This window comes from Pseudophryne corroboree, chromosome 11 (assembly GCF_028390025.1).
Source record: "Pseudophryne corroboree isolate aPseCor3 chromosome 11, aPseCor3.hap2, whole genome shotgun sequence".
Lineage (NCBI taxonomy): Eukaryota > Metazoa > Chordata > Amphibia > Anura > Myobatrachidae > Pseudophryne > Pseudophryne corroboree.
Genome location: NC_086454.1, coordinates 153,956,656 through 153,983,720, shown reverse-complemented (window position 1 = coordinate 153,983,720; position 27,065 = coordinate 153,956,656). Strand labels below are relative to the sequence as shown.

At 48.1% G+C, this 27,065-nt stretch overlaps 1 protein-coding gene across 2 annotated transcripts in view; it reads right to left on the bottom strand.

The window, feature by feature from the left end:
- The window catches only part of TTC9C (tetratricopeptide repeat domain 9C), a 166,066-nt gene that overhangs the window by 44,647 nt on the left and 94,354 nt on the right, over window positions 1-27,065 (bottom strand). The gene's annotated exons all lie outside the window — the stretch shown is intronic.

The window sequence follows — 27,065 nt, the reverse complement described above, 5'->3', positions numbered from 1 at the left end:
AATATTATAATCATCAGTTAATATATAATTGTTACATATATAATTCATTTATTAATTCATACATTATATTTGATTTCACGTTCTTCACACATATATGTTGTGGATAAATTGTTCACTCCACTTAATACGTGTGGTTTTTTTCTTAAGTGGTTTTATTTAATTTTTCACAGCACGTTTGTTTCACGGTTTTTTATTTTTGTCACTTTTCACATTTTTATGCATATAATTATGTCTATATCACATCACCTACATATTATTGTAAATTTTTTATTATATTCATCATAAACAATTTTTCACACATTACACAAACACTTCACGAGGCATCAACCCTGTCACGTATGATTTAAGTCAATTATATACATCTTATATTATATTGATAATTGACATCAACAACTGACTGAGAAATAAAATATAAGATTTTGTTTAAAAATATTTTACTGATAAAAGCAAGAAAAGTTTATCCATAGATATTATTGCCCATCTTCTATTCCTTTTATTTTTATATTTATTTTTATTATGAGGAATACTAGATCAATCACGGGAATAAAATGTTTGCACTCTCACAATGAATCCTTTGAAGTAATTCAGCTAATTATTAGAGCAGCATATTTTCAAATTTATGGCAGGTGATTACTTTCACCTCTGTCAGGTTTTCTTGGATAATAAGAGTACTCCATTGGATATCTATATGATCAGTGTAAAGTGATTACGTACCCTGAACCTAGGAGTCAGTAATAGTACGGGTAGAAATGACGCGCCGTGTGAGTATGTGACACGTCACGCAAATTTGAATTGATTGGCTGATCTTCTCTTTATAACCATCCTCGTTAGGACAATCGTGTTTGCCCTGAGGAAGCTGATGTGAAACGTGCACGTTGGTGGCGTTTCAGAGCGGCATAAAATTTGTCCGCTATATTCACTAAAAATGTTTCAATCACTTGTATCAATGTAATGTAGCTAATTGATAGAGGAAATACAGGATCACTCGTACCAGTATTTAGCCAGACAAGGAGGGATTAGAGGGAATCATTAAGATAACCCAAGTGCAGGTAGCCGGGTAACATGAATGTGCAACGCCAGTAATGGAACAGTGTGAATGAACACAATAAATATCACACAGTCAGCAATAGCTGTAAATAGTGATGTATGCTTTAATTTGATAAAACACGGTTATGCAATAGAATCAATATATAGGGGCACCACTAGCAATGGATTTCTGATTCTCAAACATACGGACGCTGCAAATCTATTTATAACCGTTATAGGGAGGTGCAGACGGTGATTGTCAAATACACTAGTCAAGGTTGTGACACTCTCTGTAATAAGTAAGATCACACGTATAACTGAAACAGCCGTCACAATTAAATGTAATACCTACAATAACATTGTTAATGATGGCTAAAGCACAATGTCCGTAACGAAGAAACACCGATCCTCTCAGTAACAAATTGGGGGAACCGGTACAGACTGCCATCACTATAAACATAGCTGTTGGAACGACACGCTGATGATAACCTAAATTGCGTGCGGTTGCGTGTATAGGAGTAGAATCAGTACAGCATATATATTCCAGTGGTGCTGCTTTCTTGCCCAGTAATAGAGAAATTAAATCATTGCTGTGGAGACACTCTGGGTGTTCTATATATAAAAAGTTGCATAACCAAATAAAGGGAGATGTTATTTATTGCACAGGTTTTAGTGACCCCCTGCCTCCACATACTGTGACACTCTTCGAAGACACAGATGAGAAACGTATCAAATCACTAACTACTATACTACATAATTGGTACACAATAAGGACATGACATACATGCAAAACTGTCATATGATATATAATATTGTGACTATTTCTTAATGATTTCCAGCCAATATCATGGTGGGATGGAACTGTAATAAAACAGGTGTATGATATTGAATGTAAACACACCATACATCATTTTACCCCATCAGATTTAAGACTTTCCTTAGTATAGGAACTCCTTGTCATAGGCAAGTAACATATGGGACAATATTGTGTCAGTTTAAAAGGGGATCGCAACACTGTATGACTCCAATCATGACAGTGTCCTGTTCCAATAACTTGGTATAGTATTAAGAACAGGAAAACAATTATCCGCATGAAAGAGCACAGAATAGGGGATGGTATAAAAAGTGCATTATATGGTGGGATACCTTTTCTGTAATATACTAGCACTGTGGAAAGAAGATTTCTAGACAATATATTAAGCTTAAAGTAGGGGTATTGTAGACCCATCCCACATTTGCCCCCTCCTCTGTCCCCTGCAAGGTGACACACCATTTAAAAATTATATTACTTGATGACATATAGGTTACGAGTGATCTGGATCCTCAGAATTAACAAATGGAAATAAAACAAGTGACACAGTGAATATTTTTAATTGATATAATACCTTTATTAATAAAATATTCTTTCAGATATATTTCACATCTATTTTAAGTAATTACTATTAAAAGTTACATTTTAGATCAAATCATTCTTTCTCCTTTTGTGCGCCAACAAAGAGACAATCTTTCCCTTTTTCCTTTTTGAAACTCAGCAACCGCTGACACATTACTTACCCAGTAACAATGCAGTACGTAACTAAAAACCAAAGTTGTACTGAACCAGATAACCACTGCAGGAAAAATGAAGCGCTGGGTGGGCGCCTAGAATTCTCCACGAACTACGAGAAAAAGATTTACCGGTAGATAATTAAAATCCTATTTTCTCTTACGTCCTAGAGGATTGCTGGGGTCCACATTAGTACCATGGGGATGTACCAAAGCTCCCAGAACGGGAGGGAGAGCGTGGAGGCTCCAGCAGAACTAACTGACCAAACTTAAGGTCCTCAGAGGCCAAAGCATCGAACCTGTAGAACTTTGCGAACGTATTCGACCCCGACCAAGTAGCTGCTCGGCAGAGTTGTAAAGTCGAGACACCCCGTGCAGCCGCCCAGGAAGAACCCACCTTATGAGTAGAGTGGGCCTTAACAGACGTAGGACACGGCAAGCCTGCCGTAGAATACACATGCTGGATAGTGAACCTGATTCAGCAAGAGATCGTCTGCTTAGAAGCAGGACACACAATTTTCTTGGGATCATACAGGACAAACAGAGTCCGATTTTCTGTGACGAGCAGTCCTCCTCACATAGATTTGTAGAGCCCTTACAACATCTAAGGACTTTGGTTGATATGAAATGCCGACACAACCTTCGGAAGAAACTGCTGACGTGTCCGAAGCTCAGCTCTATCTTCATGGATGATCAAGTATGGGCTTTTACATGACAAAGCCCCTAACTCCGACACGTCTAGCAGAAGCTAAAGCCAACAAAGTGACAGCCTTCCAAGTGAGAAACTTGACATCAACCTCCTGTAGAGGCTCAAACCAGTCCGACTGGAGAAACTGCAACACCACGTTAAGATCCCAGGGCGCCGTAGGCGGTACAAAGGGAGGTTGGATGTGCAGAACTCCCTTCAAAAAAGTCTGAACCTCAGGGAGGGCAGCCAACTGTTTCTGGAAGAAAATGGATAGGGCCGAAATTTGGACCTTTATGGATCCTAACCTCAGGCCCATATCCACACCTGCTTGCAGGAAGAGGAGAAAACGTTCCAGTTGAAACTCCACCGTAAGAAACTTCTTGGACTCACACCAAGATACATATTTTTTCCATATACGATGATAATGTTTAGACATTGGGGGTAATTCCAAGTTGATCGCAGCAAGATATTTTTTAGCAGTTGGGCAAAACCATGTGCACTGCAGTGGGGGGGGGGGGGGGGCAGATATAACATTTGCAGAGAGAGTTAGATTTGGGTGGGTTATTTGTTTCTGTGCAGGGTAAATACTGGCTGCTTTATTTTTACAGTGCAATTTAGATTGCAGATTGAACTCACCACACCCAAATCTATCTCTCTCTGCACATGTTATATCTGCTCCCCCTGCAGTGCACATGGTTTTGCCCAACTGCTAAAAAATTTCCTGCTGCGATCAACTTGGAATTACCCCCATTACTCCTTTCCTAGCCTGTATCAGCCCTCCCGAGCTAGTATCTGGCGTTCAACCGTCATGCCGTCAAACGTAGCCGTGTTAAGTCTTGATAGGCGAACGGACACTGCTGCAGCAGGTCCTCCCGAAGAGGAAGAGGTCTTGGCTCTTCTAGCAGAAGATCCAGAAGATCCGCGTACCAAGACCTTCTTGGCCAGTCTGGAAGTCTGGAGCAATGAGGATCGCTTGAACCCTTGTTCTCCTTATGAGCTTTAGCACTCTTGGAATGAGTGGGAGTGGTGAAAACACGTACACCGACTGGAAAACCCACGGAATCACTAGGGCGTCCACCGCCACTGCTTGCGTGTCCCTCGACCTGGAACAATATCGCCGAAGCTTCTTGTTGAGACGAGAGACCATCATGTCTATTTGGGGTACACCCCAAAGATCTGTAACCTCCTTGAACACCTCCGGATGGAGACCCCACTCCCCTGGATGGAGATCGTGTCTGCTGAGGAAGTCCGCTTCCCAGTTGCCTACTCCTGGAATGAAGATTGCCGACAGCGCCAACGCATGTTTTTCTGCCCAGAGGATGATTCTGGTTACCGCTGACATTGCAGCTCTGCTCTTCGTTCCGCCCCTGTCGGTTTATGTAAGCCACTGTCGTTACATTGTCCGACTGCACTTGAATGGCCCGATTTCTCAGAAGATGGGCTGCTTGGAGAAGACCGTTGTAGATGGCTCTTAGTTCCAGAATGTTTATCGGCAGGCCGGCTTCCAGACTTGACCACCTTCCTTAGAAGGTTTCCCCTTGAGTGACTGTGCCCCAGCCCCGGAAACTTGCATCCGTGGTTAGAAGGATTCAGTCCTGAATCCCGAACCTGCAGCCCTCCAGAAAGTGAGGGAATTGTAGCCACCAGAGGAGCAAAATCCTGGCCTTTGGCGACAGACGCATTGTCTGGTGCATGTGTAGATGGGATCCTGACCACTTGTCCAGGAGATCCAGTTGGAAGGACCGAGCATGAAACCTCCCGTACTGCAGAGCCGTGTAAGAGACCACCATCTTCCCCAGAAGGCGAATGCACTGATGAAACAACACCCGGGCTTCAGGACATCCCGGACCATTGTTTGTATCACCAACGCTTTTTCCTCTGGAAGAAACACCCTCTGCACTTCCGTGTCGAGGATCATTCCCAGAAAGGACAACCTCCTGGTTGGTTCCAAATGTGATTTTCGAAGATTCAAGATCCAACAGTGCTCCTTGAGTAGGTGGGTCGTGAGAACAATGGACTGTAACAGCTTCTCCTTGGACGATGCCTTTATCAGCAGATCGTCCAGATATGGAATTATATTCACCCCCTGTCTGCGGAGAACCATCATTTCCGCCATCATCTTGGTGAATACCCTCGGTGCTGTGGAGAGGCCGAATGGCAGGGCCTGGAATTGAAAATGACAGTCCAACAATGCGAATCGGAGAGGAGCTTGATGCGGTGGCCAAATCGGAATGTGGAGGTACGCATCCTTGACATCCAGGGATACCAGGAATTCCACATCCTCCAGATTGATATCACCGCCCTTAGAGATTCCACTTTGAACTTGAATTCCCTCAAGAAGGGGTTTAGTGATTTTAAGTTCAGATTGGGTCTGACCGAACCATCCGGTTTTCGGTACCACGAACAGGTTCGAATAGTGGCCCTCATTCCGAGTTGATCGCTCGTTATTTTTCATCGCATCGCAGTGAAATTTCGCTTAGTGCGCATGCGCAATAGTCGCACTGCGACTGCGCCAAGTAACTTTGCTATGAAGATAGGATTTTTACTCACGGCATTTTCTTCGCTCCGGCGATCGTAGTGTGATTGACAGGAAATGGGTGTTACTGGGCGGAAACACAGCGTTTTAGGGGCGTGTGGATGAAAACGCTACCGTTTCCGGAAAAAACGCAGGAGTGGCCGGAGAAACGGGGGAGTGTCTGAGCGAACGCTGGGTGTGTTTTTGACGTCAATCCAGGAACGACAAGCACTGAACTGATCGCACAGGCAGAGTAAGTGTGGAGCTACTCTAAAACTGCTAAGTAGTTTGTGATCGCAATAATGCGAATACATCGGTCGCAATTTTAGGATGCTAAGATACACTCCCAGTAGGCGTAGGCTTAGCGTGTGTAACTCTGCTAAATTCGCCTTGCGACCGATCAACTCGGAATGAGGGCCAGTAACCCTTGTTTTGCATATGGGTTGGAACTGGTACAATAACCTGTGCCTCCACCAAAATTTGGATGGCTTCCTGAAGGATAGCCCTGTCTGCCAGCAAAGCTGGCAAGCCTGATTTGAAGAATCGGTGAGGAGGGAGATCTTGAAATTCCAGCCTGTACCGCTAGGACACATTATCTTGTACCCAGGGATCCAGGCCGGACGACACCAGGACATGACTGAAATGCCCGAGTCTCGCCCCCACCTGCAGGCAGGCCGCGCTGTCCACCGTCATGCTGAGGGCTTTGGCGTACTTGAAGTAAGTTTCTGTTCCTGGGAACCTGCTGCAGCAGGTTTCTTGGATTTTGTCCGACCTCCTCGAAAGAAGGTGTTGGACGGCTTGGTCTTTCTTGCTTTGGCAGTCCGAAAGGATTGCGATGCAGCTGAAGAAAAGGGTTTCTTCGTAGCAGGTGCAGCGGAGGGAAGAAAAGGAGACTTACCCGCTGTAGCTGTGGAAATCCACGCATCCAACGCTTCCCCAAAAGGAGCCTGGCCCGTGAAGGGTAGGGTCTCACACCTCTCCTGGATTCCGCGTCGGCAGACCACTGGCGCAGACAAAGTCCCCCTACGAGCCGAGACAGACATGGAAGATATCCCTGCAGCCATGGAACCCAGGTCTTTCATGGATTCTACCATAAATCCTGCAGAATCCTGAATGTTACGTAAAAACAATTCAACATCACACTTATCCATTGTATCCAAATCATCAAGTAACGTGCCAGACCACTTTACTATAGCTTTGGAAATCCATGCACAGGCAATAGTGGCACGTAGTATCGACCCTGAAGCAGTGTATATGGATTTGAGCGTAGTACAGGTTGAGTATCCCTTATCCAAAATGCTTGGAACCAGAGGTATTTTGGATATCGGATTTTTCCGTATTTTGGAATAATAGCATACCATAATGAGATATCATGGCGATGGGACCTAAGTCTAAGCACAGAATACATTTATGTTTCATAAACACCTTATACACACAGCCTGATGGTAATTTTAGCTAAGATTTTTAATAACTTTGTGCATTAAGCAAAGTGTATGTACATTCACACAATTCATTTATGTTTCATATACACCTTATACACACACCCTGAAGGTCATTTATTACAATATTTTTAATTACTTTGTGTATTAAACAAAGTTTGTGTACATTGAGCAATAAGAAAACAAAAGGTTTCACTATCTCAGTCTCGCTCAAAAAATTCCGTATTTCGGAATATTTGGATATGGGATACTCAACCTGTATCAATTTTGCGATCAGCCGGCTCTTTTAAGGCGGTAGATCCTGTAACAGGTAAAACCACCTTCTTTGAGAGTCTGGATACAGACGCGTCCACTATGGGTGGGTTTTCCCATTTTTTCCTATCCTCCTCAGGGAAGGGGAAAGCAACCGGAACCCTTCTAGGGATCTGGAATTTTTTTCCGGGTTTTCCCATGCTTTCTCAAATATAGCATTTAATTCTTTGGACGCATGGAAGGTTAGCGAGGCTTTCTTACTGTCAGTGAAGTAAGCCTCCTCAACCTGCTCAGGTGTTGTATCTGCAATATTCAACACATCTCTAATAGCCTCTATCATCAACTGCACACCTTTAGCAAGAGATGCGGCCCCCCTCAGCACATCTCCCTCACCGTCTGCCATGTCAGAATCGGTATCCGTGTCATCTTGTATAATCTGGGCAAGAGCACGTTTGTGGGAACCTACAGTGGGGGGCCCTGAGGTAACATAACTGGACCAAACTGCCATAGAGGTCTGTAAAACCTGAATTGCAGATTCATTCTGTGCAACCCTAGTAGAAATCTGAGAAATCATAGATTTGATTCAGGCTCCCTTGCTGGTATTTGCGCTGAAACAGTGCAATCCTGATTACATGGAAGGAGTTCATCCTGAGAGGACATATCCTATGCAGCATATGACACAGAGTCCCTGGACATAGCTAAATGGAGACCACAGACACTCCACACACACAGAGAGGAGGACAGACAGAGTTTCACCCCCAAGAATAGCAAGAGAGACGCAGAGATTAGAACCAACCCACACACAGCGCTTTCAAGGCATAGGGAGACCCCCAACCAGCGCTGACTGTGCACCTTAATAGGTTACACAGTCTGTACTCAGCCTCCGCCCCCCCCCCACCCACCCCCCCTTCTACAACCTCCTGGTACCGTAAGAGATAGCTGGAGTTGTATTGAAGGGACAGCTCTCACTGACAGCACTTCTGCAGGCAGGAAAATGGCGCTGAACGCTGCTGGGTCCGCTCTGAGGAGAAGCTCCGCCCCCTTAATGGCGCTGCTTTCCCGCTCTTCTGGAGATTATACTGGCCTGAGGAGTTATGCTGACAGCGATCCTGGGACCCTGACAGGCTTGGAGGTCAGAGCAGGGTGTAGGCGCTGGCTCAGGGCACCCCTCACATCGCCGCACTATGTACCTCTGAGCCCCAGAGCACAGTTAGTACTGCGCTCCATACCATGTTGCTGCCATCTTCACACCGGCTCCCGGCTTGCTACGGGGACTGGTGACTAACTCGCCACTGAACTTCTGGCTCTGTAAGTGGGTGGCGGCATGCTGCCGGGGTGAGCGATCCCCTCTGGCGGGGAACGTTCGATCCCCTCAGGAGCTCAGTGTCCTGTCAGCGGAGATAATGGCTCAGACCCCGCAGGGCGAACACTACTCCCCCACTTAGTCCCACGAAGCAGGGAGGCTGTTGCCAGCAGCCTCCCTGTAAAATAATAAACTCTAAAAAATAAGATTTTAAACCTACCGGTAAATCTTTTTCTCACAGTCCGTAGAGGATGCTGGGACTCCGTAAGGACCATGGGGAATAGACGGGCTCCACAGGAGACATGGGCACTAAAAAGAACTTTAGGTATGGGTGTGCACTGGCTCCTCCCCCTATGCCCCTCCTCCAGACCTCAGTTAGAGAAACTGTGCCCAGAGGAGACAGACAGCACGAGGAAAGGATTTTGTAAATCCAAGGGCAAGATTCATACCAGCCACACCATTCACACCGTAAAACATGGGAGATACGAACCAGTCAACAGTATGAAACCAAACCAGTATCAGTCCAAAACTGATCCAACTGAAAAATATAACCCTTATGTAAGCAACAACTATATACAAGTCTTGCAGGATGTTGTCCGCACTGGGACGGACGCCCAGCATCCTCTACGGACTAGGAGAAAAAGATTTACCGGTAGGTTTAAAATCTTATTTTCTCTTACGTCCTAGAGGATACTGGGGACTCCGTAAGGACCATGGGGATTATACCAAAGCTCCCAAACGGGCGGGAGAGTGCGGATGACTCTGCAGCACCAAATGAGCAAACATGAGGTCCTCATCAGACAGGGTATCAAACTTGTAGAATTTTGAAAAAAAGTGTTTGAACCCGACCAAGTTGTTGCTCGGCAAAGTTGTAACGCCGAGGCGCCCCGGGCAGCCGCCCAAGAAGAGCCCACCTTCCTAGTGGAATGGGACTTAACCGAATTCGGTAACGGCAATCCAGCCGTAGAATGAGCCTGCTGAATCGTGTTACAGATCCAGCGAGCATTAGTCTGCTTAGACGCAGGAGCGCCAACCTTGTTGGCTGCATACAGGATAAACAGAGCCTCTGTTTTCCTAACCCGAGCCGTTCTGGCCGCATAAATTTTCAATGCCCTGACCACATCCAGGGACTCGGAATCCTCCACGTCCCTTGTAGCCACAGGCACCACAATAGGTTGGTTCATATGAAAAGAAGAAACCACCTTAGGCAAAAATTGAGGACGAGTCCGCAACTCAGCTCTATCCACATGGAAAATCAGATAAGGGCTTTTGTGAGACAAAGCCACCAACTCCGACACTCGCCGCGCCGAAGCCAAGGCCAATAACATGACCACTTTCCAAGTGAGATACTTCAACTCCACTGTTTGAAGCGGTTCAAACCAGTGAGACTTAAGAAACCGTAACACCACGTTAAGGTCACATGGTGCCACCGGAGGCACAAAAGGAGGCTGGATATGCAGCACCCCCTTCACGAAAGTCTGGACTTCTGGAAGAGAAGCCAATTCTTTTTGAAAGAAAATGGATAGGGCCGAAATCTGAACCTTAATGGAGCCTAACTTTAGGCCCAAATTCACTCCAGTTTGCAGGAAGTGGAGAAAACGGCCCAGATGGAATTCTTCCGGAGGAGCAGTCTTGGCTTCACACCAAGACACATACTTCCTCCATATACGATGATAATGTTTCGATGTCACCTCCTTCCTAGCCTTAATCAGAGTAGGAATGACCTCCTCCGGAATGCCCTTCTCCGCTAGGGTGCTGCGTTCAATCGCCATGCCGTCAAACGCAGTCGCGGTAAGTCCTGGAACAAACAGGGCCCTTGCTGCAACAGGTCTTCCCTGAGAGGAAGAGGCCACGGATCTTCTGTGAGCATTTCCTGCAGATCCGGATACCAGGCCCTTCGAGGCCAATCTGGAACAATGAGAATTGCCTGAACCCCTCTTCGTCTTATGATTTTCAGTATTTTTGAGATGAGATGAAGAGGAGGGAACACATAGACCGACTGAAACACCCACGGTGTCACCAGTGCGTCCACTGCGACCGCCTGAGGGTCCCTTGACCTGGCGCAATATCTCGGACGTTTCTTGTTGAGACGTGAAGCCATCATGTCTATTTGAGGCAGTCCCCACTGACTTGCAATCTCTGCGAAGACTTCCTGATGAAGTCCCCACTCTGCTGGATGCAAATTGTGTCTGCTGAGGAAGTCTGCTACCCAGTTGTCCACTCCCGGAATGAAGACTGCTGTCAGAGCGCTTACATGACTCTCCGCCCATCGAAGAATCTTTGAGGCTTCTGCCATTGCCACTCTGCTCCTTGTGCCACCCTGGCGGTTTACATGAGCCACTGCTGTGATGTTGTCTGACTGAATCAGGACCGGTAGTAAGGTCTGTGCCTGATGAAGGCCGTTGTATGTGGCCCTTAATTCCAGAATGTTGATGTGTAGACAAGCCTCCTGGCTTGACCACAGACCTTGGAAGTTTCTTCCCTGTGTGACTGCTCCCCATCCTCAGAGGCTCGCGTCCGTGGTCACCAGAACCCAGTCCTGGATGCCGAACCTGCGACCCTCTAGAAGGTGAGTACTCTGCAGCCACCACAGGAGAGACACCCTGGCCCTGGGGGACAGGCGGATCATCTGATGAATCTGTAGATGTTGAAGGCACAACTTTTGAATTGCTGCCAGAACTACCTCCCTCTCTGGGGAAGAAGTCGGCAGTGCCGATTTGAAAAACCGGCGAGGAGGCACCTCTTTGAATTCCAGCTTGTACCCCTGGGAAACAATGTCTATTGCCCATGGATCCACCTGAGAGTGAACCCAGACTTGGCTGAAAAGACGAAGAAGTGCCCCCACAGGAGCGGACTCCTCCCACGGAGCCCCAGCGTCATGCGGTGGATTTAGTAGAAGCCGGGGAGGACCTTTGTTCCTGGGAACTGGCTGTAGTTGGCAGCTTTTTCCCCTTGCCTCTACCTCTGGCAAGAAAGGAAGATCCCAGAGCTCTCTTGGATTTATGCGACCGAAAGGACTGCATCTGATAATGTGGCGCTTTCTTAGGCTGTGAGGAAACATAAGGTAAAAAAGTTGATTTACCTGCAGTAGCCGTGGAAACCAGGTCTGCGAGACCTTCCCCAAACAATTCCTCACCCTTGTAAGGTAAAACCTCCATATTCCGCTTTGAATCGGAATCACCCGTCCACTGTCGGGTTCACAGTGCTCGCCTGGCAGAAATCGCCATAGCATTCGCTCTGGACCCCAGTATCTCTCATTTAAAGGACCGCATCCTTAATATGGCCCAGGGTCAATAAAATAGTTTCCTTATCCATTGTATCCATATCAGTAGATAAGGTATCGGTCCACGCTATAACAGCGCTACAAACCCAGGCCGACGCTATTGCCGGTCTGAGTAAGGTACCGGTATGAGTGTAAATTGACTTCAAGGTAGTTTCCTGCTTGCGATCCGCAGGATCCCTGAGGGCAGCGGTATCCTGAGACGGTAGCGCCACCTTTTTGGAAAGGCGCATCAACGCCTTGTCCACCCTCGGGGAGGATTCCCACCGTATCCTGTCCTTGATCGGGAAAGGATACGCCATAAGAATCCTTTTAGGAATCTGCAGTTTGTTGTCTGGAGTTTCTCAAGCACTTTCAAATAACTCATTTAATTCAAAAGAAGGCGGAAAAGTAACCTCAGGGTCATCTATAATATGCAGCACATCCTTTATAGCAACCTCGCATCATCATAATCGATACTGGATTCAGAATCTGTGTCGATATCAGTGTCAACTACCGGAGAAAGTGGCCGTTTTTGAGACCCCGAAGGCCCCTGTGACATAGGGAAAGGCAGGGTATGATCCTCTGTACTGTCCTGGACTCTGCTTTGTCCAAACGTTTGTGCAATAAATTCACATTTGCATTTAAAATATTCCACATTTCCATCCAGTCACGTGTCGGCGTTGCCGACGGAAACACCACACTCATGCGCTCCACCTCATCCCTAGGAGAGCCTTCCGCTTCAGACATGCTGACACGCACGTTCTGACACACCACACACTCAGGGAAGACACTATCTGGAGACAGTTTCCCCACAAGGCCCTTTGGAGAGACAGAGAGAGAGTATGCCAGCACACACCCAGCGCCAATAACCCTGGACAAAAAAAATTACCCAGATACAGCGCTATTTGTATAGTCACCGCGCCAAATTATGTACCCCCCCCCCCCTTCTTTAAAACCCTCTGTCACAGGTGATCAGCAGGGGAGAGTCCGGGGAGCCAGCTTCTCAGCGTGTGCTTGTGGAGAAAATGGCGCTGGTGAGTGCTGAGGGAGAAGCCCCGCCCCTCAGTGGCGGGCTTCGGTCCCGCTCTTTGAACCAACTGGCGGGGATACCAAAACACACAAATAAGTGTATATTTACTTACAGCCAGTCCTAGAGGAATACATTGCTGCCCAGGGCACCCCGGCGCCCCCCCCCCCCCCCGCCCTGCACCCAACAGTGTGCGCTGTGTGTGTTCTGTGTGGGAGCAATGGCGCGCAGCGTTACCACTGCGCGTTACCTCAGTGAAGATCTGAAGTCTTCTGCTTTCCTATACTCACCCGGCTTCTATCTTCCGGCTCTGCGAGGAGAACGGCGGCGCTGCTCCAGGACGAACCGCTAGGGGAGACCTGCGTTCTGACTCCCTCTGGAGCTAATGGTGTCCAGTAGCCTAAGAAGCAGAGCCTAGCATTTAAGTAGGTCTGCTTCTCTCTCCTCAGTCCCACGATGCAGGGAGTCTGTTGACAGCAGGCTCCCTGAAAATAAAAAACCTAACAAAATACTTTCTTTTCAGGAAGCTCAGGAGAGCTCCCTGTAGTGCACCCAGTCTCCTCTGGGCACAGTATTAAACTGAGGTCTGGAGGAGGGGCATAGAGGGAGGAGCCAGTGCACACCCATACCTAAAGTTCTTTTTAGTGCCCATGTCTCCTGTGGAGCCCGTCTATTCCCCTTGGTCCTCAGCATCCTCTAGGACGTAAGAGAAAATAACTTTACTAGAGAAACTCTGGAGAGCTCCCCTAGCAGTGACCGCCTCTAAACTGAGTCTGGTAGGAGGGGCATAGAAGGAGGAGCCAGCCCACACTCTCAAACTCTTAAAGTGCCAATGGCTCCTAGTGGACCCATCTATACCCCATGGTACTAATGTGGACTCCAGCATCCTCTAGGACATAAGAGAAATATTGGCTAAAATTACCATCAGGCTGTGTGTATAGGGTGTATATTAAACATAAATGCATTCTGTGCTTAGACTTGGGTCCCATCGCCATGATATCTCATTATGGTATGCAATTATTCCAAAATACGGAAAAATCCAATATCCAAAATACTTCTGGTCCCAAGCATTTTAGATATGGGATACTCAACCTGTATAGCTCTTTTTTTTTTTACGTAAAAAATTAGTCCTATTCGCCCGAAAACTCGTAGGGTCCGCGATAAACCGCAGATCTATTTGTTTTCGCGGCAGCAGTCACAGAAAAAATGGTTACTTATCGCCAGCATCTGGGCTAAAAGGGTAGCCCAGGCGATTCACTTAGTTGGTGTATATTACCGCAACTAATTGGATACTGCCCCTTAAGAAGTTCACCCTATTCATTTCTAGGTTTAAAATGAATCCAGATTGAGTGAGGCAAGTTAGAAATGTTTTTACAAGATTCGGATTCAGCTAAGGGGTATATTCAATTGGTGTCGAAAACTGCCGTCTGTCGAAAAGATGTCAGTTTTTGACTTTTTAAGGTATAAACGTGTTTTGACCTATTCAATGCTTTTCGACAAGTCCACCCGGCTTCCACTCGGCTCCAGCACGCTTGCTGGAGCCGGGTGGACACTGCCGTGAGGTCGGGCGGCTGAGTGACATCCTGCTGCAGTGCTACTGTAGCGCTGATCTCCCCTGTATGCCCGCCGGCTGTCCCCCCGCTGGTCTCCCCGTGGCTCACCCCCCTTCTCCTCCTCTGCGACCCTCATCTCAATTCAACTTGAAAAAGTCGAATTAAGATGAGATTGAATAGGGGTTGTCGGATCCATTCCGACAAATACATGCTGGAATGGATCAGACTTTAAATGAATATAACCCTATATCTCTAAAAATCAGGTGGAAAAATCCAAATCCTGATTTTCCACTTATTTTAGCATGCAGTACGGGGTTATCACTTCTAAAAGCAAATATAGGTGAAGAATTCTGCATTTAGACCATGCCTATATTAGTAGCACCGCTGAAATGATGTGTGGTGCGCGTTGATGTCATCGCGCACCGCACAGCAAAGGTCCTCTCCACGAAGGAAAACTAGACGCAACGCGTTTAGTTCCCTTCGTGGAGAGGACCTTTGCTGTGCGGTGCGCGATGACATCAACGCGCACCACACATCATTACAGAAAAGGTCCTCTCCACGAAGGGAAACTAGACGCGTAGCGTCTAGTTTCCCTTCACAGCGGGCAGCGGGACAGCGTGCAGCGGCAGGCACAGCAGAAGCGGATCCTGCCGTGGTGCGGCGCCGCACTCTCCGGAAGGCGGCGCCCCGGGCAACAGTCCTGCTTGCCCGTGGCAAGATCCGCTACTGGTTCTCAGCCATGGATACACCTAAAACCTGGGTGCCTTCGAGGAACGAGTTTGGGAACCTCTGCCTTAAAGGGACTGGTGGTTAAGGCGATACTCTATTGCAGGTTTTATTAATTTAGTAATCAAGTTAATTCCTGTATCTCCCTTCCACCCCTCCCCTTTTTTTTTCTTTTGTCTTCCCGACCACCCTCCCATTTGACATTGCTTTTAAAAATTCTTTCAATAAACAGTATTTTACTATACTATACAGTACTATACTGACAGCGGTATTTAGTCTTTACCAAAGTCCCGGCAGCGAGTCCGCTCGCCACGCATTGGGCTTCGCTTGCCACATTTTCTATTCCCACGCCGTTGGGTGACATAGACCCACCAAACGAGTGGGAATTCCGTGCGTGTCGGGTTTCCCTGGGTCAGCATTTCACCGGCTGTCTGGATGCCAGCGTCGGTCTCCTAATTGCTGGGATCCCAACAGTCGGTATATTGACTGTATCAGTATGAACTTCAATAATTTACCATCCACAGGTTCCAGTGAAATAGTACCCCCACCTACCATTAGAAAAAAAAAAAAAAAAAAAAATTGTAAAATGCCTGCTTGGCTTTACCTCTCAAATATGGGAAGGCCAACGTGGTACTTGCCAATGACCACACAAAACAACAATGGTTTTAATCATAAAGAATATTTCAGCATAATATCCAGCCCCCCAAAAAAATATAATAATAATACTACTACATTTGGTGAACAACACTGCACGGACATTTTAGTTTCAGGCATCTGATTTAGTAACAAATTTATTTAAAAAAATAAAAAAAATAAGAATTTACTCACCGGTAATTCTATTTCTCGTAGTCCGTAGTGGATGCTGGGAACTCCGAAAGGACCATGGGGAATAGCGGGCTCCGAAGGAGGCTGGGCACTCTAGAAAGATTTATGACTACCTGGTGTGCACTGGCTCCTCCCACTATGACCCTCCTCCAAGCCTCAGTTAGGACACCGTGCCCGGACGAGCAGACATAATAAGGAAGGATTTAGAATCCCGGGTAAGACTCTTACCAGTCACACCAATCACACCGTACAACTCGTGATACTATATCCAGTTTGACAGTATGAAAACAACTGAGCCTCTCAACAGATGGCTCAACAATAACCCTTTAGTTAACAGTAACTATATACAAGTATTGCAGACAATCCGCACTTGGGATGGGCGCCCAGCATCCACTACGGACTACGAGAAATAGAATTACCGGTGAGTAAATTCTTATTTTCTCTAACGTCCTAGTGGATGCTGGGAACTCCGAAAGGACCATGGGGATTATACCAAAGCTCCCAAACGGGCGGGAGAGTGCGGATGACTCTGTAGCACCGAATGAGAGAACTCCAGGTCCTCCTCAGCCAGGGTATCAAATTTGTAGAATTTTGCAAACGTGTTTGCCCCTGACCAAGTAGCTGCTCGGCAAAGTTGTAAAGCCGAGACCCCTCGGGCAGCCGCCCAAGATAAGCCCACCATTCTTGTGGAATGGGCATTTACAGATTTTGGCTGTGGTATGCCTGCCACAGAATGTGCAAGCTGAATTGTACTACAAATCCAGCGAGCAATAGACTGCTTAGAAGCAGGAGCACCCAGCTTGTTGGGTGCATACAGGATAAACAACGAGTCAGTTTTCCTGACTCCAGCCGTCCTGGAAACATATATTTTCAGGGCCCTGACAACGTCTAGCAACTTGGAGTCCTCCAATTCACTAGTAGCCGCCGGCACCACAATAGGCTGGTTCAGGTGAAACGCTGACACCACCTTAGGGAGAAATTGGGGACGAGTCCTCAACTCTGCCCTATCCATATGGAAAATCAGATAAGGGCTTTTATATGATAAAGCCGCTAATTCTGACACTCGCCTGGCTGAAGCCAAGGCCAATAACATGACCACTTTCCACGTGAGATATTTCAGATCCACGGTTTTTAGTGGCTCAAACCAATGTGATTTTAAGAAACTCAACATCACGTTGAGATCCCAAGGTGCCACAGGAGGCACAAACGGGGGCTGAATATGCAGCACTCCTTTTACAAAAGTCTGAACTTCAGGTACTGAAGCTAGTTCTTTTTGAAAGAAAATCGACAGAGCCGAGATCTGTACTTTAATGGAGCCTAGTTTTAGGCCCATATCCACTCCTGCTTGCAGGAAATGCAGAAATCGACCTAGTTGAAATTCCTCTGTTGGGGCCTTATTGGCCTCGCACCATGCAACATATTTTCGCCATATGCGGTGATAATGCGTTGCCGTAACATCTTTCCTGGCCTTAATAAGCGTAGGAATGACTTCTTCCGGAATACCCTTTTCCTTTAGGATCCGGTGTTCAACCGCCATGCCGTCAAACGCAGCCGCGGTAAGTCTTGGAACAGACAGGGCCCCTGCTGTATCAGGTCCTGTCTGAGCGGTAGAGGCCACGGTTCCTCTGAGAGCATCTCTTGAAGTTCCGGGTACCACGCTCGTCTTGGCCAATCTGGAACCACGAGAATTGTGTTTACTCCTCGCTTTCTTATTATTCTCAATACCTTTGGAATGAGAGGCAGAGGAGGGAACACATAAACCGACTGGTACACCCACGGTGTCACTAGAGCGTCCACAGCTATCGCCTGAGGGTCCCTTGACCTGGCGCAAAATCTTTTTAACTTTTTGTTGAGACGGGACGCCATCATGTCCACCTGTGGTTTTTCCCAACGGTTTACCAGCATCTGGAAGACTTCTGGGTGAAGTCCCCACTCTCCCGGGTGGAGGTCGTGTCTGCTGAGGAAGTCTGCTTCCCAGTTGTCCACTCCCGGAATGAACACTGCTGACAGTGCTAGTACATGATTCTCCGCCCATCGGAGAATTCTTGTGGCTTCTGCCATCGCCATCCTGCTTCTTGTGCCGCCCTGTCGATTTACATGGGCGACTGCCGTGATGTTGTCTGACTGGATCAGCACCGGCTGGTGTAGGAGCAGGGCTTTTGCTCGACTTAGGGCATTGTAGATGGCCCTTAGTTCCAGAATATTTATGTGAAGGGAAGTCTCCTGACTCGACCATAGTCCTTGGAAGTTTCTTCCCTGTATGACCGCCCCCCCCGCCTCGAAGGCTGGCATCCGTGGTCACCAGGACCCAGTCCTGTTTTCCGAACCTGCGGCCCTCTAGAAGATGGGCACTCTGCAGCCACCACAGTAGAGACACCCTGGTTCTTGGAGACAGGGTTATTAAGCGATGCATCTGAAGATGCGATCCGGACCACTGGTCCAACAGGTCCCACTGAAAGATTCTGGCATGGAACCTGCCGAAGGGAATTGCTTCGTAAGAAGCCACCATCTTCCCCAGGACCCGTGTGCAGTGATGCACTGATACCTGTTTTGGTTTTAGGAGGTCTCTGACTAGAGATGACAACTCCCTGGCTTTCTCCACCGGGAGAAACACTTTCTTCTGGACTGTATCCAGAATCATACCCAGGAACAGTAGCCGTGTCGTCGGAAACCAGCTGTGACTTTGGGATATTCAGAATCCAGCCGTGCTGGTGCAGCTCCTCCTGAGATAGTGCTACTCCCACCAACAACTGTTCCTTGGACCTCGCCTTTATTAGGAGATCGTCCAAGTACGGGATAATTAAAACTCCCTTTCTTCGAAGGAGTATCATCATTTCCGCCATAACCTTGGTAAATACCCTCGGTGCCGTGGACAGTCCAAACGGCAGCGTCTGGAATTGGTAATGGCAATCCTGTACCACAAATCTGAGGTACTCCTGGTGAGGATGGTAAATGGGGACATGTAGGTAAGCATCCTTGATGTCCAGGGATACCATGTAATCCCCCTCGTCCAGGCTTGCAATAACCGCCCTGAGCGATTCCATCTTGAACTTGAATTTCTTTATGTACGTGTTCAAGGATTTCAAATTTAGAATGGGTCTCACCGAACCGTCCGGTTTCGGTACCACAAATAGAGTGGAATAATAACCCCGGCCTTGTTGAAGTAGGGGTACCTTGATTATCACCTGCTGGGAATACAGCTTGTGAATTGCCGCTAGCACCGCCTCCCTGTCTGAGGGAGCAATCGGCAAGGCAGATTTTAGGAACCGGTGGGGTGGGGACGCCTCGAATTCCAGCTTGTATCCCTGAGATACTATTTGCAGGATCCAGGGATCCACCTGTGAGCGAACCCACTGATCGCTGAAATTTTTGAGGCGACCCCCCACCGTACCTGGCTCCGCCTGTGGAGCCCCACCGTCATGCGGCGGACTTGGAAGAAGAAGCGGGGGAGGACTTTTGCTCCTGGGAACCTGCTGTTTGTTGCAGCCTTTTTCCCCTACCTCTGCCTCTGGACAGAAAGGACCCGCCTTTTCCACGCCTGTTTGTCTGGGTCCGAAAGGACTGAACCTGATAAAACGGCGCCTTCTTAGGCTGTGAGGGGACATGGGGTAAAAATGCTGACTTCCCAGACGTTGCTGTGGAAACTAGGTCCGAGAGACCATCCCCAAATAATTCCTCACCCTTATATGGTAACACTTCCATGTGCTTTTTTGAATCCGCATCTCCTGTCCACTGGCGAGTCCATAAGCCTCTCCTAGCAGAAATGGACAATGCACTTACTTTAGATGCCAGTCGGCAGATTTCCCTCTGTGCATCTCTCATATATAAGACTGAGTCTTTTATATGGTCTATGGTTAACAGGATCGTGTCTCTGTCTAATGTGTCAATATTTTCTGACAGTTTATCTGACCACGCAGCGGCAGCACTGCACATCCAAGCTGACGCAATAGCTGGCCTAAGTATAATGCCTGTGTGTGTATATACAGACTTCAGGATCGCCTCCTGCTTTCTATCAGCAGGTTCCTTGAGGGCGGCCGTATCCAGAGACGGTAGTGCCACCTTTTTAGACAAACGTGTGAGCGCTTTATCCACTCTAGGGGGTGTTTCCCAACGTGACCTATCCTCTGGCGGGAAAGGGAACGCCATTAGTACCTTCTTAGGAATTACCAATTTTTTATCAGGGAAAGCCCACGCTTCTTCACACACTTCATTTAATTCATCTGATGGGGGGAAAAAACTACGGGTAGTTTTTTCTCTCCAAACATAATACCCTTTTTAGTGGTACCTGTAGTTATATCAGAAATGTGTAACACCTCTTTCATTGCCTCAATCATGCAGTGAATGGCCTTAGTGGGCATCAGGTTAGACTCATCGTCGTCGACACTGCTGTCAGTATCAGTGTCGACATCTGGGTCTGCTTGAGGTAGCGGGCGTTTTAGAGCCCCTGATGACCCATGCGACGCCTGGGCAGGCACGAGCTGAGAAGTCGGCTGTCCCACATTTGGCATGTCGTCGATTTTCTTATATAGGGAGTCTATACGTGCACTCATTACTTTCCATAAGCCCATCCACTCAGGTGTCTGCCCCGCAGGGGGTGACATCCCTTCTAAAGGCATCTGCTCCGCCTCCACATCATTATCCTCATCAAACATGTCGACACAGCCGTACCGACACACCGCACACACACAAGGAATGCTCCGAATGAGGACAAGACCCACAAAAGCCCTTTGGGGGGACAGAGTGAGAGTATGCCAGCACACACCAGAGCGCTATATAATGCAGGGACTAACTGAGTTATGTCCCCTATAGCTGCTGTTTTATATAATATATATATTGCGCCTAAATTTAGTGCCCCCCCTCTCTGTTTTTACCCTGTTCTGTAGTGTAGACTGCAGGGGAGAGCCAGGGAGCTTCCTTCCAGCGGATCTGTGAAGGAGAAATGGCGCCAGTGTGCTGCAGGAGATAGCTCCGCCCCTTTTCCGCGGCCTATTCTCCCGCTTTTTTCCATATTCTGGCAGGGGTATTTTCCACATATATAGCCTCTGGGACTATATATTGTGCAGTTTTTGCCAGCCAAGGTGTTTTTATTGCTTCTCAGGGCGCCCCCCCCCAGCGCCCTGCACCCTCAGTGACCGGAGTGTGAAGTGTGTGAGAGGAGCAATGGCGCACAGCTGCAGTGCTGTGCGCTACCTTGGTGAAGACTGATGTCTTCTGCCGCCGTTTTTCCGGACCTCTTCTTGCTTCTGGCTCTGTAAGGGGGACGGCGGCGCGGCTCCGGGACCGAACACCAAGTACTGGGCCTGCGGTCGATCCCTCTGGAGCTAATGGTGTCCAGTAGCCTAAGAAGCCCAATCCAGCTGCAAGCAGGCGAGTTCGCTTCTTCTCCCCTTAGTCCCTCGCTGCAGTGAGCCTGTTGCCAGCAGGTCTCACTGTAAAATAAAAAACCTAAATCTATACTTTCTTTCTAAGGGCTCAGGAGAGCCCCTAGTGTGCATCCAACCTCGGCCGGGCACGAAATCTAACTGAGGCTTGGAGGAGGGTCATAGTGGGAGGAGCCAGTGCACACCAGGTAGTCATAAATCTTTCTAGAGTGCCCAGCCTCCTTCGGAGCCCGCTATTCCCCATGGTCCTTTCGGAGTTCTCAGCATCCACTAGGACGTTAGAGAAATAAGATTTTACACTTACCGGTAAATCTATTTCTCGTAGTCCGTAGAGGATGCTGGGACTCCGTAAGGACCATGGGGAATAGACGGGCTCCGCAGGAGACATGGGCACTTTAAGAAAGACTTTAGACTCTGGGTGTGCACTGGCTTCTCCCTCTATGCTCCTCCTCCAGACCTCAGTTAGAGAAACTGTGCCCAGAGGAGATGGAAAGTACGAGGAAAGGATTTTTGTTAATCCAAGGGCAAGATGCATACCAATCACACCGTATAACTTGTGATAAACTACCCAGTTAACAGTATGAACAAACAACATAGTCTCATTCCAACCGATAAACTATAATATAACCCTTATGTAAGCAATAACTATATACAAGTCTTGCAGAAGAAGTCCGCACTTGGGACGGGCGCCCAGCATCCTCTACGGACTACGAGAAATAGATTTACCGGTAAGTGTAAAATCTTATTTTCTCCAACGTCCTAGAGGATGCTGGTACTCCGTAAGGACCATGGGGATTATACCATGGGGATTATACCATGGGGATGACTCTGCAGCACCGATTGAGCAAACAGGAGGTCCTCGTCAGCCAGGGTATCAAACTTATAGAACTTTGCAAAAGTGTTTGACCCCGACCAAGTAGCAGCTCGGCACAGCTGTAGTGCAGAGACCCCTCGGGCAGCCGCCCAAGACGAGCCCACCTTCCTAGTGGAATGGGCCTTAACCAATTTCGGTAACGGCAATCCTGCCGTAGAATGCGCCTGCTGAATCGTGTCACAGATCCAGCGAGCAATAGTCTGCTTTGAAGCAGGGCTGCCAACCTTGTTGGCTGCATACAGGACAAACAGTGCTTCTGTTTTTCTGATTGATAAAGCCGCCAATTTCGAAACTCGCCTAGCCGAAGCCAAGGCTAACAGCATGACCACCTTCCAAGTGAGATATTTCAACTCCACTGTTTTAAGTGGTTCAAACTAATGTGACTTAAGGAAACTTAACACCACGTTAAGGTCCCAAGGCGCCACCGGAGGTACAAAAGGAAGCTGAATGTGCAGTACTCCCTTCACAAAAGTCTGTACTTCAGGTAAAGAGGCCAATTCCTTTTGAAAGAAAATGGATAAGGCCGAAATCTGAACTTTAATGGAGCCTAATTTTAGGCCCAAAGTCACTCCAGTTTGTAGGAAGTGAAGAAAACGGCCTAGATGGAATTCTGCCGTAGGAGCATTCCTGGCCTCACACCAAGAAACATATTTTCGCCATATTCGGTGATAATGTTTAGACGTCACGTCCTTCCTAGCCTTTATTAGCGTAGGAATGACCTCATCCGGAATACCTTTTTCCGCTAGGATCCGGCGTTCAACCGCCATGCCATCAAATGCAGCCGCGGTAAGTCTTGGAACAGACAGGGACCTTGTTGTAACAGGTCCTGCCTTAGAGGAAGAGACCACGGATCTTCTGTGAGCATTTCTTGCAGATCCGGATACCAGGTCCTTCGTGGCCAATCTGGAACAATGAGAACTGTTCTCACTCCTCTTCTTCTTATTATCCTCAACACCTTGGGTATGAGAGTTAGAGGAGGAAACACATATACCAACTGGAACACCCACGGTGTCACTAGGGCGTCCACAGCTACCGCCTGAGGGTCTCTGGACCGGGCGCAATACCTTTGTAGCTTTTTGTTGAGACGGGATGCCATCATGTCTATTTGGGGTAGTCCCCACCGACTTGCAATGTGCGCGAAGACTTCCTGATGAAGTCCCCACTCTCCCGGATGCAGATCGTGTCTGCTGAGGAAGTCTGCTTCTCAGTTGTCCGCTCCCAGAATGAACAATGCTGACTGAGCACTTACATGATTCTCCGCCCAGCGAAGAATTCTGGTGGCTTCCGCCATTGCCACTCTGCTCCTTGTGCCGCCTTGGCGGTTTACATGAGCTACTGCGGTGATGTTGTCTGACTGGATCAGAACTGGTCGATTGCGAAGTAAGATCTCCGCTTGACGTAGGGCGTTGTATATGGCCCTTAGTTCCAGGATGTTGATGTGAAGAGAAGTCTCTTGACTTGACCAAAGTCCTTGGAAATTTCTTCCCTGTGTGACTGCTCCCCAACCTCGGAGGCTCGCGTCCGCGGTCACCAGGATCCAGTCCTGAATGCCGAACCTGCGGCCTTCCAGGAGGTAAGCACTGTGCAGCCACCACAGGAGAGATATCCTGGCTCTGGGAGACAGGGTGATCCTTTGATGCATTTGTAAATGAGACCCGGACCATTTGTCCAGTAGGTCCCATTGAAAAGTCCTCGCATGGAACCTGCCGAAGGGGATGGCCTCGTACGATGCCACCATCTTCCCCAGGACACGGGTGCAGTGAAGCACTGAAACCTTTTTTGGCTTTAATAGGTTCCTGACCAGAGCAATGAGCTCCTGAGCCCTTTCCATCGGAAGAAAAACCTTTTTCTGTTCTGTGTCCAGAATCAGGCCCAAAAAGGTCAGAAGTGATGTAGGAACCAGCTGGGACTTCGGAATATTGAGAATCCAGCTGTGCTGTTGCAACGTCCTCACTGACAGTGACACGCTGTCCAGTAACTTCTCTCGAGATCTCGCCTTTATGAGGAGATAGTCCAAGTATGGGATAATTGTGACACCCTGCTTGCGCAGGAGCACCATCATTTCCGCCATTACCTTGGTGAAAATTCTCGGGGCCGTGGAAAGCCCAAACGGCAACGTCTGAAATTGGTAATGACAGTCCTGTACCGCAAATCTCAGGAACGCCTGGTGAGGAAGAAAAATCGGAACATGAAGGTAAGCATCATTTATGTCCAGGGAAACCATCCAATATCCCCCCTCCAGGCTGGCGATGACCGCTCTGAGCGATTCCATCTTGAACTTTTTCAAGTACAGGTTCAGGGATTTCAGATTCAAAATGGGTCTGACCGAACCGTCCGGTTTCGGAACCACAAACAGGGTTGAGTAATACCCCTTTCCTTGCTGGAGAAGAGGAACCTTGACTATCACCTGTTGCAGGTACAATTTTTGAATTGCAGTTAACACTAACTCCCTTTCTGAGAAGAGCCGATTTGAAAAACCGGCGAGGAGGCATCTCTTCGAATTCCAGCCTGTATCCCTGAGAAACAATCTCTATTGCCCAGGGATCCACCTGCGAGTGAACCCAGACGTGGCTGAAAAATCGAAGACATGCCCCCACTTGATCTGGGCCCCCCAGGGAAGCACCAGCGTCATGCGGTGGATTTTGCAGACGTGGGGGGGGGGGGGGGGGGGGAAACTTCTGCTCCTGGGAACTAGCTGTGTGCAGCTTTTTTCCCTTGCCTTTACCTCTGGCAAGAAAGGACGATCCACGTACCTTTTTGCTTTTATTTGAACGAAAAGACTGCATTTGGTAATGAGGTGCCTTCTTAGTACGTTGTGGGGGAACATAAGGTAAAAAATTTGATTTACCAGCCGTTGCAGTAGAGACAAGGTCCGAGAGGCCTTCTCCAAACAACTCCTCCCCCTTGTAAGGCAACGACTCCATATGCCGCTTTGAGTCGGCATCCCCCGTCCACTGTCGGGTCCACAAGAGTCGCCTAGCAGAAATAGACATAGCATTTATTCTGGAGCTTAGTAAACAAATGTCTCTTTGAGCATCCCTCATATATAACGCAGCATCCTTGATATGCTCTAGGATCATTAGAATGGTATCCTTATCTAGGGTCTCAATCTCCGTAGACAAGGAATCTGTCCATGCTGCGACAGCACTACAAACCCAGGCCGATGCCATAGCCGGCCTAACAATAGTACCAGAATGTGTGTAAATGTACTTCATGGTAACTTCCTGCTTACGATCCGCAGGATCCTTAAGGGTAGCAGTATCCTGGGAAGGCAGTGCCACCTTCTTGGATAAGCGTGTCAACGCCTTGTCTACTTTAGGCGAAGATTCCCATCGTATCTTGTCCTTTTGTGGGAAGGGATACACCATAAGAATCCTTTTGGGAACTTGTAGTCTCCTGTCTGGAGATTCCCAAGCCTTTTCGCACAATTCGCTTAGCTCAAATGAGGACGGAAAGGTGATCTCAGGCTTTTTCTCTTTATACATGTGTACCCTCGTGTCAGGGACAGGGTGTTCCTCAGTAATATGCAAAACCTCTTTAATCGCAATGATCATGTAACGAATACCTTTAGCCACTTTTGGCTGTAATTTTGCATCCTCATAGTCGACACTGGAATCTGAATCCGTGTCGGTATCTGTGTCAGTGATCTGGGATAATGTGCGTTTCTGAGACCCAGAAGGTCCCGGTGCCACTGGGACAGGCATGGTCTGACTACCTGACTGATCCCTAGCCTCAGTCTTGTCTAATCTCTTATGCAATAAATTTACATTAGCATTCAAGACATTCCACATATCCATCCAGTCCGGTGTCGGCGTTGCCGACGGCGACCTGACAATCATGCACTCCCCCTCCTCCTTAGGCGAGCCTTCATCGTCAAACATGTCGACACACGCGTACCGACACACTCCACACACACAGGGAAACTCTTTTCTGAAGACAGGTTCCCCTTTAGGCCCTTTGGAGAGACAGAGAGAGAGTATGCCAGTACACACCCCAGCGCTATATGACCCCGGAGGAAAACACAGAATGTTTACCCAGTAGCGCCGCTGTAATGTATAATCACCAATTATGTGCCCCCCCCCCCCCCCCCCTACTTTAAAACCCTCTTTCACCGTGTGTCAAGCAGGGGAGAGTCCGGGGAGCTTCCTCTCAGCGGTGCTGTGGAGAGAAAATGGCGCTGGTGAGTGCTGAGGGAGAATTCCCGCCCCCTCGGCGGCAGGCTTCTGTCCCGCTCAAACTTAATAAAATATGGCGGGGGCTCTTTTATATACATGTACAGTGCCCACCTGTACATGTATATAGTCATTTGCCATAGGAGAGGTATTCTATTGCTGCCCAGGGCGCCCCCCCTGCGCCCTGCTCCCGTACAGTGACTGGAGTTTGTGAGGTGTATGGGAGCAATGACGCACAGCTGCAGTGATGTGCGTTACCTCAGTGAAGCACCCGAGGGCTTCTGCCGCCTCAGTAGTCTTCTTTCTTAGTTTCTTCCGGCTCTGTGAGGAATACGGCGGCGCGGCTCTGGGATGAACGCCCAGGACGAACCGGTGTTCCACTCCCTCTGGAGCTAATGGTGTCCAGTAGCCGAGAAGCAGAGCCTATCATTTAAGTAGGTCTGCTCCTCTCTCCTCAATCCCTCGATGCAGGGAGTC